We start from the raw sequence: 13857 nt of genomic DNA, 5'->3' as shown, positions 1-13857 counted from the left end.
AAATCAGTAGTTAATTAATATGAGAGGGGGAAAATCAGTTGTACGTCTCAAAGTTTCTCAAAACACAAACTGAATCTTTTTAATATATAGGCTGTGTATTTGATATGCGGACTCTCTCAAAAGCCTAGACCAAGTAGATTAGAATCATCCAATAGCACAGCTATATGCAAGATACTGGATACTGTACAGCAAACCATAACAAAAGGACTTTTCAAAGTTAACCCAATTACCAAATAATGTGATGATAACATTAACTATCGATTGTCTTTTTGAACCCTAAGACAGCAGGAACCTCACATCTCCATTATAGAGCCCCTACTTCCCCCAGTCCTGGAACCCTTGGATAGGGCCCACTTTCCTGTATGCCTCTCCCAATCCATACCAAATAATATTGCATCCACCGATCACAACCTAACCAATGCAACGATTGCCACCTCAACATGCTTCACCTCAGACTGTGTCCAGAGACTTTACGTGTGGAATGACAACCCTTCAGCTTCATTACTCGGGTGAGACCTTTCCTTTTATAGTACACTCTAATTTCATCTCAGGTGGTTCACTTTCTAACAAAGTCCCATAACCTAGATATACACCAGTTTCTGTGAGAGAGAGCTTATGTTCACATGTATCCATAAACTACTGCAAAATATATACCTGAAAGCAGAAGTACACTAGAGTTTGCAGTGAGTACCTCCCTAAAACTTCCTCTCCACTATTCCAAGCTTGGGATCCATGATTGCTCAACAAATTGTTTGGCTTCGTATGTTAACTCTCTTTTCAGTCACCAGGTTCCAGATGCCACCAGGATGCTGGCCAGGCTTCCCTGGATTGAAGACCCCACCAATGTGTCCTGGAGCTCACCTTCCCCAGAGACACACCTTACTAGGGAAAGAGAGAGGCAGACTGGGAGTATGGACCGACCAGTCAACGCCCATGTTCAGCGTGGAAGCAATTACAGAAGCCAGACCTTCTACCTTCTGCAACCCTCAAAGACCCTGGGTCCATTCTCCTAGAGGGCTAGAGAATGGGAAAGCTATCATGGGAGGGGGTGGGTTAAGGAGATTTGGTGGTGGGAATTGTGTGGAATTGTACTCCTCCTATTTATGGCTTTGTTCGTTAATCCTTTCTTAAATAAAAAATTAAAAAAAAAATTTTAACTCAGTCTTGTTATAACTTTTATGAATATCTCTTTCTCTTTCTATTCTTTTCATTATCATCTTCTTCTCCTTCTTTTTTTTTTTAAAGAAGCTAGGTCCTGCCATGCATGTTATAAGTATTCCTTTTTTATACTTCACTCAAATAGAGCAGAGAGAACCATCAAGATACCAGTCACATTTTTTTTTTGAGAATAGAACAAAAGTTACAAATGTTTATCTAGAACCAGGAAAGAACTAGAATTGCCAAAACAATCTTTAGAAGAAATAATAGAATTGGAAATATCACACTCCCATATCTTAATTTGTATTATAGGGCCATTGTAATCAAAACTGCTTGGTACTGGAACATAAATAGACATGCTGACCAGTGGAATGGAATTGAGAGACCAGAAGTAAGCCCTCACAGCTATGGACATCTAACCTTTGACAAAGGTTCCCAGAAAGGGGAGTCTATTCAACAAATGGTGTTAGAAAAAACAGGTTGAAACATGCAGAAGAATGAAACTGAACCAAACACAAAAGTAAATTCCAGGTGGATCAATGACTTAGATGTTAGACCAGAAACTATCAAATACTTACAGGAAATAATTGGCAATGTGTCCTGTAGTTCTGCTTCCCGAGAGACCCACTCTACTAGGGAAAGAGAGAGGAAGACTGGGAGTATAGACCAACCAGTCAACGCCCATGTTCAGCGGGGAAGCAATTACAGAAGCCAGACCTTCTACCTTCTGCAACCCACAATGACCCTGGGTCCATGCTCCCAGGGGGATAGAGAATGGGAAAGCTCTCAGGGGAGGGGGTGGGATATGGAGAATGGGTGGTGGGAATTGTACCCTTCCTACCCTATGGTTTTGTTAATCAATACTTTCTTAAATATAAAAAATGGCAGAACTCTTTTTTGCATAAGTTTTAAAGATATCTTCAATGAAACAAATCCAATTACAAAAAAGACTAAGGCAAGTATAAACCTATGGGACTACATCAAATTAAAAAAAAACTTCTGTACAGTAAAAGAAGCCACTATCCAAACAAAGAGACCACTCACAAGAATTTGAGATCTTTACATGCCATACATCAGACAAGAGGTTAATAACCAAAATATATAAAGAGCTTTCCAAACTCAACAAAAAGAAAACAAATGACCCTATCCAAAAATGGAAAGAGGACATGGACAGAATATTCACCACAGAAAATATCTGAATGATTGAGAAACATATGAAAAAATGTCCCAAGTTTTTAACCATCAGATAAATGCAAATAAAGTCAACAATGAGATACCAATTCACTGCTGTGAGAATGTCATACACTAAAAATGGTAGCAGCAACAAATGCTTGAGAGGTTGTAGGGACAAAGGAACCCTCCTGCACTGGTTGTGGGAATGTAAATTGGCCCAACCTTTGTTTGGAGATAAGTCTGGAGAACTCTCAGAAGGCTAGAAATGGATTTACCCTATGATCCTGCAATTCCACTCCTGGGTACATAGCTTAAAGATATATAAAAAAGATTTTTGTATACGCATCATCATAGCAGCACAATTTCCAATAGCCAAAACCCAGAAGCAACCCAAGTGTCTAACAACAGATCAATGGCAGAGCAAGTTGTGGTCTATATACACAATGGATTACTACTCAGCTGTTAAAAAAGTTTTCTGCCAATCTTGGATGGAGGTTGAAGAAATCATGTTAAGTAAAACAAGTCAGAAACAGAAGGATGAGTATAGAATGATCTCATTCACAGACAGAAGTTGAAAAACAAGACCAGAAGAGAAGAAGACAACTTAGGAAGTTGCAGACTGGACTATGCTATAGACACAGGATAGCAGGTACCGGGTCCCATCTACCCCTTGCAAACTGAATACCCACTGACTACTCACTGGTACAGAGGAGGGACAGGAAGTGGAGAGCAAGTAAAGAGATGCAATGCATCTGCCATGAATTGCCTCTAACATTAAAACAAAGTGGGGGAAAACAAAACACAGGAGAGAAAGAAAGAGACCGTGTCACCTCAGCTTCCTTTATTGCTATAATATCTTCCATATGGTGTCTGGGCTTAAACATGTACTAAATGTATGACAAAATATGTAATCTACACAGTGAGCAGTTACTCTGGTCATAGTAGGAAGGCATAAATACAGAGAAGAGTCAGTAGCCTTTTGTGGGTAAATGAGCAAATAAATGAGGATGAGAAAATGAATGCATCAATTCTTTTTGATATTAAGAGAAACAGTTATCCAACATTTTCTATAGAGAATAAAAATAAGTTTGTCTCCTCAAAAATACTATAACTGGAGTTTATTTTTCCAAATGGTATTGTTTTACTTGAAACAGAAATAAAAACAGTTTTCTTGTCGTCTTTATTGCAAACTGTAATTCCATAAGAAACAAAAGGCACAATGTATAAGCATCAGATTCTATCTTATGATACAACTTACTACTTCACCTCTTTTTCTGACTCTAGTTGGATTTTCTATCTTTTTTTGTTGTTAAAATTCGGAGGCTCTTGCCGGCTGGGTTGGCTTCGCAGTGGTGAACAGAGACGCGGAGACAACGGCTGGGCAGGGAAGCTGTATTTCTTTATTCAGGAACAACGATTCACAAACTAAGACGAACTAATCACCAAACAGAACTCGGCTGTCTCTTTGCGGCGGTGCAAGCACTCTTTCTTTTTCTCTGGAACTCAGGAACCCTCTCCCTTACTCTCGAACTCAGGAACTCTCGAACTCTCGTACTCGGGAACCCTCTGAAACCTCTTCCACTGTGGAACTCTCTCTTACTCTGTAACTCTGAAACTCTCAAACTCAGGAACTCAGGAACTCTCGGACTCAGGAACCCTCTCTCGGGGTTCCTTGGGGCGGGGCCAAGTAGGCCCGCGAAATTAACAGGACTGATCCAATTCTCTTGGCGGGGGAGGGCTAGAACAAACCAATGTAAAGCATACGACAATTCCCCCTTTTCTTTTTAACTAAATGGCTACAGTATCAAGGGTGTGGGGTGAACAGAAACCTATATCATACAGGCATTTTTTAAAAAAGAAACTGACACAAACTAAACTTTATCAGCTTAAAAAAACATTTCTTGCCTCTGGGGGGTGTACTTTCTTCAACGGGCATTTGCATGGGGGCAGGGAATGGCCTAGAGTCCCACAGGCAGCTGGCTGCAACTTACTTACTATGAAACAAAACTTGTTATTAGCATATCTACTGCACGATCCAACGTTTCTAATAGAGAAGGAATTTGAGACTTTTACATATCAACAACATCTTTTAACCTTTTGTTACACCCATTCAAGATGGAGACACACCCTAGGTGTGGGCCAGAGAGGAAACCTCAGGCATGAGAATAATTAGCATAGCCATTGTGCAATCTACCATTTCTAATAGAGAAGGTAATGGAGAGTTTTACATATCAACAAGTCTATTTAACCTTTTGTTTAGACTAACTTAGTTAAAATATATTGATTGTTAACTAATTTTTACCTTAGACTTTAAATGTAAGTTAATTTTATCTTTATGAGAATTACATTGAAAACCTTTTTCATTTAACTTTGACTAGTAAGAATTTAGCCTTAAAGCTACTGTTTACCAAACTTTAAACATACACATAAACATGGTCATTAATACACAAGGAGAGAAACCTTTGTTACGAAGACATGTCATTTTAAACACGAATTTAAATCTGTACTGTCTTAGTTGTTGGGGGGGGGGTTTCACCATCCGGAGGTGGCTTCCCGCGCAGCTTTACTTCTAGGAATTGCAGGTTGCGATCTCTGCACAAATCTCTGCGTACTCCAGCTTGTCTGCCTTCAGACCGAACCGGCGGCTGGAGATCTCATGTGCCCAGTTTCGGCAGGGAGCCCGGGGTTCCGGGAGGCCCGGGATGGTTCCAGAATTTATAGCAAGAGGGCGGGCAGGCCAGTTTTGTAGAAGGCGTGGGCCTAGGTGCCCAGGGGTGGCGGCCATGATAGGCCGCCGCGGCCCTGCCCCATGGCCCTGCCATGTCTGCTGCCCTGCTCGCAGTGGCCGAGCAGTGTGGAGGGATCACACGTCCAGTGCCCTGCGCCACGCGGTGGAGAGCCGGCTCCTGTGGGCTGGCCTCGGCCTCTTGTGTGTTGGCATCGGGCTCCAGCGTGTTGGCATTGGGCTCCAGCGTGCTGGCATCGGGCTCCAGCGTGCTGGCGTCGGGCTCCTGCGGGCTGGAGTCGGCCTCCTGCAGGCTGCAGGGCTGTGTGGCTGCGTGCGCGGTGCGCGGGGTTGTCTGGGCGCAGCCGGCTGGCTGGCTGTTTAACCAGGTGGAAATGGCAGCTCCGCGCCTCGCATCCCGCCCGCTGGCTCTTCCCGCTGGCTGTTCTGAGTTCTCACGAGCGAGTGGAAACCACAGAGTGGTCCAGAGATAAATGTTCCAGAAACAGCAAAACAGTCTCGTGAAGAAAGAGCAGAGGTCTTTGGAGATCTCTTCACAAGCAGAAGAGAAGGCCATAGTGCATAGGTAGCCAAATTGTCTTTACTTATCTGAGAGATGCGTAGGTCAGGTCCACGTGGGCGCCGTTTGTTGTTAATATTTCGGAGGCTCTTGCCGGGCTGGCTTGCTTCACGGTGGTGAACAGAGACGCGGAGACAACGGCTGGGCAGGGAGCGAGTGGAAACCACAGAGTGGTCCAGAGATAAATGTTCCAGAAACAGCAAAACAGTCTTGTGAAGAAAAAGCAGAGGCCTTTGAAGATCTCTTCACAATCAGAAGAGAAGGCCATAGTACATAGGTAGCCTAATTGTCTTTACTTATCTGAGAGATGCGCAGGTCAGTCCCACGTTGGGCGCCATTTGTTGTTAAAATTCAGAGGCTCTTGCCGGCTGGGTTGGCTTCGCAGTGGTGAACAGAGACGCGGAGACAACGGCTGGGCAGGGAAGCTGTATTTCTTTATTCAGGAACAACGATTCACAAACTAAGACAAACTAATCACCAAACAGAACTCGGCTGTCTCTTTGCGGCGGCGCAAGCACTCTTTCTTTTTCTCTGGAACTCAGGAACCCTCTCCCTTACTCTCGAACTCAGGAACTCTCGAACTCTCGTACTCAGGAACCCTCTGAAACCTCTTCCACTGTGGAACTTTCTCTTACTCTGTAACTCTGAAACTCTCGAACTCAGGAACTCAGGAACTCTCGGACTCAGGAACCCTTTCTTGGGGTTCCTTGGGGCGGGGCCAAGCAGGCCCGCGAAATTAACAGGACTGATCCAATTCTCTTGGCGGGGGAGGGCTAGAACAAACCAATGTAAAGCATACGACATTTTTTGAATACACAGATAAACCTTCCTCTTTTTATAATCATCACAACTTTTCATTATAATTTAACAAATTGAAATTTATAACAAAATCACTTACCTTGAAATTCTCATAAATTTTTATAAATGGAAAAATAGAAGACAAAAATAGCATTAAGTCTAATGAATCAAGTCCCCAGAACTTATATACATATATATAGAGAGATATATTTCTATATAATATATATTTTTCTTATAAATACTTATATTTAACTCAGTATGTCATATAAAATCATTTGATAGTTATTTACTCAAAATTCAGTAAAATAAAATATGTATGTATATAGCCATTATTAGATGTGGAAAATGTCTCAGTAGTCTGAGTTCATGTCTTCCATGTAAAAAGGTATGCATTGGTTCTACTGCTGCTATTACATGAGTATACCAAAGACAAAAGTAGGTGCAATTTTATGCTGGAGAAGTCAATAGATACCTTTTTTAGACTCTGTCTGCCTGCCTTTCTCTCTACTCTCTAAAAGGAAAAAAAAGGGGGGGTAATAATTAGGCCAAAAAGTTCCTTTTGCCATATACTGAAGGAAAAGAAAAAGTGCTGTGAGAGATCATTCATTCAGTAGGGCATGTCCCTGGATATCATGGCCAGAGTTTGACCCTGGTCACCAGTGGTAATGTCAGTGTGCACAGGAAAGTTTGTGCACTGTGCTTTTGCTACTTTCATCTCAATCTGAGGAGAAAAGAATGAAAACAGTAATATTTGAAGTGAAGAAAGTGCGTATATGAGAGGTCCTGGTATTTCCAAAATTGTAAATCTGTATCTCTTTATCACTCTTAGCACCTACGTTTTTAGGAAAACTTTGTAATAAAACAATATTTATGAAATTCAATAAATCAACCATTTGTTGGTTTCCTGCTATCCTTTAAAATGCCAGTGTTGAATGTATTCTTCATCTTAAATGGCAACATATTCTGACCTTTTTATTACTTTGTTCACTTACTCATTACTTTTAATCACCTGTATAGTTATTTTAAGAAAGGAGGCTTCCATTCAGTAATACAGGTATCTACTGTATGCAGTAATCCATACAGGTATCCATACAGGTATCTACTGTATGCAGTAATTAAACTTGAGTAATAATTTAATATCATGTCATCTTCTTTCCCAGGTGAAGTAATATATCGGTTGAAATTCCACTTGCAGAATATTATTGGTCAGTCTTTCTGTAGACTCCTTGTTCTACAAGTCATGCATATTTCATCATCAGATGAGAGAGGTACGCAGAAATCTCTTAAGTGAGCCATTTATTTTCTGCTAATCTGCTGCTTTAGTCAGTTTCTCCTCTAGTAACTTTAACTTGTGGTCACTCCAGGGACTGCTCACTTAGATAGTGAATGGTTTTTGCCACATGCATGATCCATGTTTGAATGTAAACCCCATCACATTAAAGAAAACTGGGGCTGCATTTTCTTTCTCCCTACCCCACTCTTTCTATCTGAGAAAATCATCCTGGAGCAGTGAAGCCCAGAGACAATAAATAAACTGTAAGGAAAATAAATAAAATATAAGAAAAATAAATAATGTGACCATACCTCAGAATAGTGTGTTTGCCTACTACAAGCAATTTTAACATGTTTTATAGCCTCTGTTCCCCCTTAGAAGACATGAAGTAAACCACAGACAACACCTCCTCTACTCTCTTGAGCAATACACAAGATTTTCTAGACAAATTACTCTCAACTCCAATGCTTCTCATCTCTCAAAAAAGCAAAAACTAATAACTGTTTATTGCAACAGACACAAGAACTCTAATATAGGAGTGGCTGTTGGTACTCTATGATAGAGCTCGTGCATGTATTGCTTGAGGGTGGTGTATTGTGCTGATACCTGTCACAGAGAAATGTGGCAACACTCTTGTAAATAAACTGATAAAAATCCTATGTCCCTATATTCTCCTGAGTTCACGAGTTCTTTAATTGTTGTGACTACCTAGCATGATGTTAATCATTGTGTTATGAACCAGGAAACAAGCCATTATTAGGACACATCAATCAACTGACACATTAATCTTGGACTTTTAGCTTCCAAATAACTGAGAAACATGTATGTATACAAGCACCCCAGATAGAGCATGTCTGCTGCAGCAGTTATAATAGACTAACACAGTTAACAAAATTTTGAGAAAAAGTGAAGCTCTTGATAATATCTATTTTATAAATATAATATGGGAGGTTTCAGTGGTGCACCGGGTTAAGCACACATAGCACTAAGTGCTAGGACTGAGCTTCCGGCTCCCCACCTGCTGGGGGGGGGGTCACATCACAAGCAGTAAAGTAGTTGGGCAGGTGTCTTTCTGTCCCCTTCTCTGTCTTCCCCTTCTCTCTCAATTTTCCTCTGTCCTATCCAACAACAGCAACAACAGCAACAACAAAAATGGCCGGCCTGCAGGAGCAGTGGATTTGTAGTGCAGGCACCAAGCCCCAGTGATAAACCTGGAAGCAAAATAAATAATATATATATATGTACATATGTACATATTATTGGTTTATAACACTTTATATGTTTTAGAAACAAATATCTCTTCAAATGTGTTATCATATCCCATTCATAACCATGGGACTAATAAGCTTCTGCGACAATCATTTATACTTCCTTCATCTTCTGTTCCCACCAGTTCTTCCCCTCTAATAACCTCAATTTGAATTCAGAAAGCAAGGATTTGTTTTGGTTTCCCATTGTCGTTTCCTTTGCTTTGTGTCTTCATCTTCCTTTCATGAGAGAAAACATCTAGTATTTATCTTTCTCCTTTTGAATCTAGTATAATTCCCTCCAGTTCCACTTGTATACTTACAAAAGTCAAGATTCTGTCTTTTTTAAATAGCTGAGCAGTATATTGAGTCTATATAAATGTCTTTATCCAGTTATCGGTACATGGACCTACAAGTTGTTTCAGTAACTTATACTTTTGTGAATACTGCTCCAATAAACATAGGAGTGCATTGTCTTTTAAATTTAGTCTTTTATTTTCTCTTAAGTGGAACTGTAAAATCATATGGTAAATCTATTTTCAACATATTGAGAAACCTCTATCATGTTTTCCATAGAGGACGGACTAGTTTGCGTTGCCATTAAGGACGGACTAGTTTGCGTTGCCATTAATAGTGCATAAGTGTTCACTGTATCTACTACCCTACCAATACATTGTCTCTGATCTCTTTTGATATAAGCAAATCTCTAAGGTTTAAGATAACATCTTTTTTTTAAAAAAATTAAGACTTTAAAAATATATATTTATTTATTTATTCCCTTTTGTTGCCCTTGTTTATTGTTGTAGTTATTGTTGGATAGGACAGAGAGAAATGGAGAGAGGAGGGGAAGGCAGAGAGGGAGAAAGACACCTGCAGACCTGCTTCACCACCTGTGAAGCGACACCCCCCCCCCCCCCCCCCGCAGGCAGGGAGCTGGGGCTCCAACTGGGATCCTTAAGCCAGTCCTTGCGCTGCACTACCACCTGATTCCCTAAGGTAACATCCTTAAGGTAAAATCTTAAATTCTGATTCACATTTTCCTGAAAATAATAGATTATGAAAATTTCATCACATTTCTATTAACCATGTATGTTTTTTCTTTGGAGAAGTCCCTTCCCTCCCCCTGTCCTGCCCGCCTCTCTGTCTCCCTCTGTCATCACAGAGGCATCACTACTCTAAGTTTGTCAGATGGAAAGAGAGAAAGGGAAATAAACCACAGCAAAGAAGTTTCCTCCAATGAAGCAATGTAGCACGGACCAGACTCAAACCCGATCAAGCACTTATGACCGCAGTCATATTGAAGTATATTCTTCCTTTTTTTTTCTTTACTTTTTTTCCCCATCAGAGTTATTGCTGGGGGTCGATGTAGTCAACTTCATTTTGTACACATATGTCCCTGATGTATTTAGCATATTGTTAAATTTGTTTATCTAAGATTTTGATGAAAATTTTTACATCTACATTTAGACTCTTTATTAGGCTATATTTTTCTTCTTATTATTATTTCCTTGCCTATTTTTAGTCGTGTTGATATCATAAAATTTTGAAAAGATATTTTTGCCAGCACTATGAATCAACAGCTCCTGGCAGCCATTTTTTTCCTTTTTTTCTTTCTATTTTATTTGACAGGGACAGAGAGAAGTTGAGTGCGGAGGGGAGATAGAGAGGGAAAGAGAAAGAGAAAAAGATAGGTGTCTGCAGACTTGCTTTACACTTATGAATTGTCCCCTCTTGCAGATGAGGAACAGGGGCTCAAACTAGAACCAGGGCCCTTGTGCATGGTGGTATTTAAGTGCACAACCAACAGGTCCCCAGCAATCTCATGTTTATAAATGGGAAGTGACCATCATAAAACTGAAAATTAATAGTTAAAGGTCTTTTCCAGATGATCACATTTAAGTATTTAAGAAAGAGGTTGCTTAATTTTTTCACAGTAATGCCTAGATTTATTAGCCACTCAGATGCCTATAAGTACTCTTTTTCTAATCCTTTGTGACTCTAGAAAAAACTCAACATTTCTCTTACTATAATATTTGTTCCTTTGAGATTTCTTTATAGTTTTCTAATGTAACTTCACCTTTTCATTTAATTTGTTTTATTACTTTATATTAAATACCTAGTTTTAGTGAATTTTCTTAATTTTATTTTTTAAATTATATATATTTTTCAAAGTTTAATTCACATAAAGTTTAACCAATCACATCAATGAAAATATCAAAAAAAATTTGCATTAGTGTATGGCAGCAGAAATTTAATCATTATGTTGTAAATAATACAGTATTTGACGCTTCCATTATTGACAAACTATGCTGCGGAAAGAGCAATCACATTTAATCTTAATTCATCAGGGTCACATTCCATAAACTTCTTGCAAACTTCTATGGCATCCTCTAATAAAGTGTCATCACTAGTTTCTCCATGGTTAATTGGAAATGGCTTTCGCCCATCTAATTCATAGAGATGCCCATCTACATGAACTAACGCAATAAAATGAAGATCTACTTTTTCATCTATACTTGGCACTTATTGGATAGAGACAGAAATTGAGAGGGGAGGAAGAAGTAGAAAGAAAAAGAGACACCTACAATCCTACTTCATTATTTGTGAAATCTTCCCCTCGCAGGTAGGGACCCGGGTCTTGAACCTGGGTCCTTTCACACTGTAATGTGTTACTTAACCAGGTGCACTGTTGCCTGGCCCCTTAAGCTTCTTTTGGATGGTCCACTTGTAAAACTTAAGATTTTCTATTCTGTCTTTTTCATTATACTAATGCTATTTTCTAATAATTTAAAATCTTATTTTTCTTATTTAAAATATATATATATATATTATATCTGCATGTCTCCACCATCTTTCATGGTGATAAAATTATAAATTAGTATGGTAATCTTTGTATAAATAGTCAAATAATACTACTTCTATCTATTTATTTAAATACCAGAGCAATACTCTCTGGTTTATTGTGGTGTATGGGATTAAACCTGGGACTTTGGAGACTCAAGCATGAGAGTTTTTTTTCGCGTAAACATTAAGCTGTCTTCCCCTGAGTTATATTTTTTTTCCAAATTTTCTTCTTGAAATCCTACTCTCTACTAGTTAGTACATAAGTTTATTTGGAGTTGGGATCCTTGAGATTAGATTTAAATGAATTCAATAAAATGAGAATTAATTGAACAGGAGTAGTGTTCTTTTAACAAGAATAAGTGGGACAGAGACAAACAGAGAGGGAGAACACATGAAATCACGGAACCATTTATAAGTTAAAGAGGAGATGATCTTAGAAGAAACCAGTCTATGAAACTTTGATAGGCTGCTAGCAACCAGAGTTGTGAGAAATACTTTGTGTGTAGGGCTTGAGTCTTTGACACTTCATTTTGGCAGCTTTTGCAAACTAATACAGATGCTTTTTTCTTTTCTTTTCCCCTGAGATTGTGTCAAATGCCCTATACATTGCTCAATCAATGATATGGGGCATATGATCTTTCTATGAGTGTATATTGTATCATGGTTTAGAAATTCAGCTCAATTCACTATGAGGAAATGAAAAGTAATTTCTTATCCCTCTGTTAAAATCTTCATATCCTGTTATAGTAACATCTAATACAAAAGCCTTCCTTTTGAATCCCTGGGCTGCCAACTTTTCCATCTACAAACGTCTTTTTACATTGCCATGTATTTGTTCTACTTCTCTGAGTTTTGTGAATCACTTTTTTTTGTTTGTTTGTCTAATGCACCAATTCTCTGGTTTAAGTATGTAGTCAGAGACAGTCAATATTCTATTCTTTATCTCAGGGCTGGGGAGGTAGCATAATGTTTATGCAAAAAAGACTTTCCTGTCTGAGGTTCTGATCTCTCAGGTACAATATACAGCACAAGCCAGAACTGAGAAATGCTCTGGTAAAAATAAATAAATAAATAAATGTAAAATTATATTATTTATTTAAAATAAAAACCATATTTAGTACATGTATTATCTTTTTTAAAATTTGGTATATGTAGTGTTTTAGTTCATTATAGTGCAAGTTGCTATATGAAAAATAATATAAAATGTTCAGTTTATAAGCAACATACTTTTCTTTCTCAGATTTTGCAAGCTGTTATATCCAAGAGTAGGTGATTATCATGATTATCTTTTAATAAACATTCTTTTCTCACAGATGTAGCCTTTTTTTTATGCTTTCACATGGTGGAAGGAAGTCTCCATTCTCCCTGCCTAAAACCCCATAAAAGTACCACATCCTATTCCAAATCATCGTTTGTGGGGAGGGAATAATATGATCTTAACATAGGAACTTGGGGTGAATACAAACTTTAAGTTCACAGTATTTTTTTTTTTTACATCTAAGGTTTTGAGCACCATCTGTATGATTACACCAGTGCAAAGTTTTTTTCTGTTGTTGTTGTTTTATTTTTTAATATAAGGTAGAAGATACAGAGGGAGAAAGGAAAGGAGAAACACTATCATGCATCTCTCTTGCTCTAGAAATTTCCCCTTGTACGGTGCTCCATTTTTTGATGAGGGTCTAGAATCCAGGTGAACTTCTACAGGGTTGAACTATCTCTCATTTTCCAGAACACACACACACACACACACACACACACACACACACACACGCGGGCGCGCTACTCAAACAAAAATAAAATATATAAAGCATTCAGAATTCACTTTATTTCATCAGAATATTCACATAAAAAACATTTCTGTTATAATTATTGTAGTTAATTGATCTTAATCTTGCCTTCCTAAAAAGCTGTTGTGAATTGTGTATAGTGGAGTAGCTATTATCTCTGTTTCTTTCAAATTTCTCCAAAGAAAGTGAACAATCACTTATTTTTTTCCTCTCGGAAACAGAAATGTTCAGAATCATTCTAGTGACCTTAGACTTGCAGTTACACAAGTGGA

The sequence above is a fragment of the Erinaceus europaeus genome, chromosome 11, assembly GCF_950295315.1.
Source record: "Erinaceus europaeus chromosome 11, mEriEur2.1, whole genome shotgun sequence".
Classification (NCBI taxonomy): domain Eukaryota; kingdom Metazoa; phylum Chordata; class Mammalia; order Eulipotyphla; family Erinaceidae; genus Erinaceus; species Erinaceus europaeus.
This window is presented reverse-complemented; position numbering follows the sequence as displayed.